The sequence below is a fragment of the Dermacentor silvarum genome, chromosome 8 (assembly GCF_013339745.2).
Source record: "Dermacentor silvarum isolate Dsil-2018 chromosome 8, BIME_Dsil_1.4, whole genome shotgun sequence".
NCBI lineage: Eukaryota > Metazoa > Arthropoda > Arachnida > Ixodida > Ixodidae > Dermacentor > Dermacentor silvarum.
Genome location: NC_051161.1, coordinates 74583080 through 74589768, shown reverse-complemented (window position 1 = coordinate 74589768; position 6689 = coordinate 74583080).

Sequence of the window (6689 nt, the reverse complement as noted above, 5' to 3'; positions counted from 1 at the left end):
CACCAGCCTGCTTATTCCCCACTTTTGCATTGAAGTCACCCATGACTACAGTATACCGAGTTTGCACCTTTCTCATGGCTAATTCAACATCTTCACAAAACTTTTCTATTTCTTCATCATCTTGACTAGAGGTCGGGGCGTAGGCTTGTTGTTACCTTTATTCTATACCTCCTATTCAGCTTTATTACGACGACTGCTGCCCTTTCATTATTGGTGTAGAATTCGTCAATGTTGCCCGCTATGTCCTTATAAGTTAGAAATCCTACCCCGTATTCTCTGTTATCTGGAAGACCTCTGTAGCAGAGGACGTGGCGGTTAGTCAGCACTGTATAAGCCTCACCAGTTCTTCTAACCTCACTAAGGCCAATAATAACCCAGGCAATGCCTGATAATTCATCAAACAGCTAAGCTAGCCTCACTCACGAAGGTTCGCGTGTTGAACGTTGCCAGGTTCAGTTTCCAGTGGCGGCCTGTCCGGATCCAGATATTCTTAGCACCCTCTGCTGCGTCGCAGGACTGAGCGCCGCCTTGGTCAGGTGTTCCGCAGCCGCTGGGGACTGAGGGCCATGGGTTGCAGCGGTCATGAGGGAGGTAGTGGCCGAATACTGCACCAGGGAGGCATTTCCGGTTCTGGTGAAGGAGTGCCTTTGTTAAAGCTTAGTGGGCCTTCCTAGGTGATGTGATATATAATGCTTTAATAATGAAGAGTAGGAATTCATCTTTTATCTGTTTCTTCAACTGTAACGTTCGTGATTTTTCCGAGGGTCATGGGGCGCTAAAAGAGTACGTACACTTTAAACGACTCATTTAACATCGAAAGCACGGGGAAAGCGGCAGTTGAAAGCAGGAGTCAACGTTTCGACCATCGCTGCGCCGTGGTAACTCGAACAGACGACGCCACTTGACGCGGCGAGCGGCGCTGCCAGCTGCGGCGGTTGCTAACGGCTCAGCTCGCGGTGCGGCTATTCGCCCCAGCGAAATGGCGAGAATGCGGCCAATGTAGCGCTACAAAATGTGGGCCGATCCCGGAGACAGTGCAAAGAAGCGGGAAGCGCACAGTGTGCTGCTGATGAATAGCCTGATGACGTCATCAGGCTATTTCTCTCGTGACAATGACGTTATCACGTAACGCGATGTTTTATCTGATGATGTCATCACGCAACCTTTGTTGTGGTGACGTCACCACGCAATGTTTGGTATGATGACGCAATCACGTTACATATGTCAAATATGTTACATATGTTAATATGTCAAACGTTCGCTTTATGAATCATACAATGTTTTCGCATTTAAAAAGAATACCCCCCTTAGCAGCAGTTGTAGTGGCGGTTTTCCACAGCTCCGCTGAACATCCACTTTCGCAGGACCGAGATGGCGAGTCATTTTTCCCTAGTGAGGCTACGAACTCACGCATACTTCTCCCATGTCAACGCCGGCTAGCACTTTGAGACGAATGGCGCATACTGCTGTCTCGTAGCACGTGCATGTGAGAGCACGAGCGCGTGCCAGTATCTATTATACGCACATGCTCTCACGCGAGAGCTTTGCGCTGTTCGAAGGTTTATGCTGCTGCGGTGGCGGCGCTGTAACGCGTTTCTCCGCCACCTTGGCTGATGGTAGAGGGGTGCCTTTGTCGCTGAAGTCCACGGCGCGTCTGTCGTCGAGGTACGCCATTTTGTCTTGACTGTTTACAAATGCTTCGCTTTGACAGATTCCCACACTGCCTGAGATCAGTGCATGATTTTACAGCGAAACTGTTAAGGGCTATTTCCTGTTTGCGTCGCCACGAGACGGAAAGAAATGCGCGTCCTTCACCTTCAACAAGCCAGCAACCAAAAGAACATTTATTATCAGGAAGCAGCGGCTTTTATACACGCATCGCTAGTGCCACGGCGGCGCTGTAACTGCTGACGCTGCCTAAGCTGGCGAGCTATCTTATCACACATCTCCGTTTTCCTTTTTTTTTTTTTTTTTGAAGCCTACGAAGCTCGAAATCGTTCTGGAGGAACCACACAGCTTCCGCTTCGTGTGTGATTGTGACAGGGATCGTTACACTGTTGCGCTCTGCTTCTTTCATCGTTGCATATTTCTGGCGATTCCGCTGTCAGTTGCGTTGTTCCTCGGCCGTCTTCTAAACTGGTCGGAGGCAGCGGGACGCGATAAGTGCGATTTCTGCGTAGAGAAGTTTCCCCGGAGTCGACCCAGTACGATCTGGGCTGGTCGGTGCTTCCTCGAACGACTCCTTCTCTTTGGAGGTCTACGATCCATACGTCTGTTCCTTCGGTCAGCTCGGGCAGATCGCGCACTCCGTGGCGTCGGTCGTAGTCTCTCTTCCCAGGATCGTGTCCGCGTGTAGAAAAAAACTATCATCATCAGCATGATTAGTGCATGATTTTACAGCGAAGTTGTTAAGGGCTAGTTCCCCCAGGATCGTGTCCCCGTGTAGAAAAAAAACTACCATCATCAACATTGGCTCGAGCGTCGTCGTCTTCTTTCGCAGCTGGCTCGTTGGTGCACCTCGGTTTCCACAGCTGGCTGCGTTGCCGCTAATCATTCCAGCGTAGAATTTCTTTTCTTTTCTGTCGTCGTAATGGGGAGGCCGCGTTTACGGGGTAATGAGCCATTGCTTAAGGGGGGTATGAGCCATTCATGAGCAACTGACGACGTATCCTAACGCCGCCGCGAACGCGCTCGGGAAAGGCCTGGTCGTAGACGTGCCGATTCTAGTGTGAGGGATACGGTAGCCCAGGCGAAACGTCAGTGAAAAGCCGCGGACCCCGAGTTGAGGGAGCGCGATGTTGAGTCCAAACGTCAGCGTCGTCTAGCCCTCCAGGAACCCGACAACGGTGGTGCACGCCTCGGCAACGCTAGCGCCAACTTCGCCGGTGCGACGGCCAGGTTTCAACGCGAGTTTCTCAACCGGAACGTTCATGATAGACATGTTCGGTTGGGTGATGCCCAACGCATACGCCCATTCTAATCGTGGGGGCAATATTCCCTACAGCAGACCCACTATATAGTCACAGCTTCGCTGGCTCTGATTTTTTTCTTACATTTTTCTCTATGTCATAAGCAACTTCATAGACCATACATCATTTAATTATATAATATAAATAAGTGGCCGTGTTATATGTTCCGCCGCGAATGAAGGCGATATTTGCCAAATTCTCATAATTCAATGTATTTTACGCAAAACTACTAACACCGACTGCCGCACATCCATGATTTGCCACGATTAGAGATCAGCCGCCAGCGTCATCGCGTAAATGCCATGACGCGTACATGCACGTACGTGTAATGAGAGTTTTGATTAAAGTGTTAATGACTATTTTAATAGTTATAAATTGTATAATCGCTGCAGTTTTTTTGTCCTACCTTCGGACTGAAGAGGTAGCAGAAGCTGAAGGCTACGAATGGTCTGTTTCTCTGGAGCATAGGCCAAATGAAAGAAAATCACAAAACAACACAAACATTGCATCTCTAAACATTCTAAACAATGTACACTACCTTGCACATATCGAAAAATTTCTGACATAAATTGTGGCAAATAACAAACGTTTACACAACTATGTGAACAGAAAAAAAGAACACATACTTGTAGATAAGGCGAAATAAAGCATTTATATCACGCCATGAATAATCACGTGCACAGACAGGAATATTAAAACATAAAGTCAAGAACAACACATTTTACTAACTATACAATTTATATCAAGCTATACAAAATGTATGAATTCATGCTCGTACGTTTTCGCGCGAATAAGTATACGTGCAAATCAGTCTGCTACAAAGTAGTCTTGACGTCACTCTGTGCTACACGACCTCATGCAGCTGCGTATATGTGCTCACCATGTGGTGGCAACGTTCGATTTCGAACCACTGGCTCCGTGGTAAAACCCTAACATGAAGTCTCACAAACTGTCATCAAGTTTATTCAGTCGAGATTCCTTTTTACCATTGAACGGGATGGGCCTGAAATAAATTTAGCTTTCATTTTTTTAACACGAAAGTGTTTTATGCCGGGGTCCACCAAGACTTCACTGACGTATTTCCGTCACGGAAATACGTCATAGAACATAATACAAAGAAAGAAACCAGAAGAAAAAGTTCCACAAACATGCAAAATTTGGAATTCGAACCCACGACCTCTCGGTCCGCGACGATAGATCGCCGAGCGTTTAACCCATTGCGCCACAAACGCATTTGCAGAGAGCTACACAGACGCGCCTTATATATCTAACACTCCTCCGTGTACCCGCGCTCTTGCTCGGGGCGGTGCCGCCGCCTACGAGCAGAAAAGAGAAGTACTGCATTATGACACTAACGCGCACCGACAGTGAACGCTTCGGTGGTCTCAGCACTACGACGCCTCGATGCCAGCATTCGAAGGGACGCTGGCATCAAGAAGCACTACCAACGCCACCTAGGTGGCGTTCACCGTACTCAGCACAGCGGAGCGTGGCCTCCGCAATTAGCTCTGAAAATGTTTCTGAAGTTGATCGCGGAGGCTGCAATTACGACGCGCTGTACGCGCTGATTTGACTCGGTGACGATTCAGTTACGTGCTTTGTCTTGCGCGTTGTATTAGTGTGTCAGTTACGTGCTTCGTCTTTCGCGTTGTGCTAGCGTGTGCAGCGTAGTGCAGCTTCCATATGCACGACGGTTGCTCATGGTCATCGACGTTGGTAGTCGTGATGGAGGAGACGTGCCACCAGGCGTCAGCGTGGGTGCATCAACGCCTAAGGGCGCTTTAGCCACAAAACACCAATAGACATTATATATCAATGTGCAATAAACATTACACTACTTCTGTGAAGACACGTTTCACTTTCGTGTTCTATACCGATTCCTATATAAGAGGGATCAACCACATTTTCCCCCCTATCGCCGCCACTTCTCCCTCCGCAGAATGTCCATCGTATTTCTCAACTATAGTCAACCAGGTGAAGCTTTAGTGACAGCAACGGCGCCGCGAACTTGCTCTGGAAAGGGTTTCTCGTCAACGTGCCGATTTTAGCATTAGGGCTTCCAAAGCCCAGGCGAAACGTCAGCGAAGAGCCACCGACCCTGAGCTTAGGGCAAACGAAGCCGAACGCCTGCGACAGCGTCGTCTTGCCACAGACTTCGCTTACCGCCATTTCCTCGACAGGGGAAGGGCTGGCGATTGTTTTTATTATTAGTTGTATGTCAGTTGGGTGCCCCCCCACGGGACCAGCATAGCAGCTCCATAAGTTCAATGATGCACCTCGAAGGTTGCAGTGCTGGAATGGCAACCGGGAGGGGGGGGGGGGGAAGGGGCTTTTACAGCGAAGCTGCATAAGGCTAGGCGAAACCAAAATCAATTCGTCCGATGTGCGCAGAAACTATCCTCACTATCAGCAATGGCTCGAGCATCGTCTTCTTTCACAGCTGGCTCGTTGGCGCCCGTCGGCGCAACCGCATGAACGCGCTCGTGCCACTGCACCCGCGTTCGTCGTCTTCTTCCACAGCTGGCTCCGTTGGCGCTTATCATTACAGCGTGGAATTTCACTTCTCTTCTGTCGCCATAATGCGGAGGCCGCGTTTCCGGGGGTATGAGCCATTGCTTAACGGGGTATGAGCCATTCATTGTCTTACTTAACGGACAGACTTATTTCCAAGCAATTTAATTTTGATGAATCGCAAGCGGCAATGGCGGGCGGGTGCGGCTAACCACGCCGCCGAGCTAACTCGAGACATTAGGGAGCCTACATGCAAGCGCGGTTTTAAAACGGCGTTGCATGTAGGCTCCCTACGAGACATCGAACGCAAGCGCCAACCGTCGGGCACATACCGTCAGTGACGTCGTTCTCTCCGTCGCAGCCGAACGTGTGTGTAAACTCATTAAAAAAAAAGAACCAAAGACGTAACCAATAACCAATGCAATAAATGAGAAAGACTTTAATGAACCGTCGGGATTAACCCAGTGATAAACACAGGGGCCGCACATTTCAGCTTCGCTGGTTAACCATCTGTGCGGAGTGCTTGCGCGGTGATGTTTTTTTTTTTTTATATATATATAGGAATTACACGGGCGCTCAAGGCGCATTCGTGCTGTCACCGCTAGAACCACCATTTGCGTTCCCGTCGTCGTCGTGATGTCCCGCTATCGACGGTGCATGCCTCGATTGCACGAGAAGTGTTGAGGGTCTCCAGAGACGCGGAGTGCGTTTGGCTGCAAAAGCGACGAAGTGAAGCGGAAGCACCGTCAACTAGTTCTCCGCTCAATCAACTCGGTTATAGTCGCTATATAGACTAGTGCGGAGAAGGAGCGAGAACAGCGTTAAGCCTCCCGCCGCTGGTATGAGCGTTGTGCCCATACTATAGGCATTCCTGCTGAGATGTCATGTGTATGCAGTGGTCTGAACCGATAGTATAAGACCAGTGTCAAGTTAACGTAGTCGATTATATCACTGAGTGCTGACTAACGCATGATCGTTTCCCGTCGAAAGGAGGTGCGACTCCTCCAACGCAGCTAGCGTTGAACCATGCCCTCCGAGATTCGCGAGCACTGGTTGAAGCCGGCGCGCGCAACTCTCGGGGGCGATGGTTGAACTCTCCGTGAAGCCATTCCCTTCGCTTTTTTCCCTCTCAGTATCGGCCCAACACGTTACCTCTGAGACTTAACGTATTGGCCACGAACGTTTGGCTTCCCGGTAGTTTTTATTCGA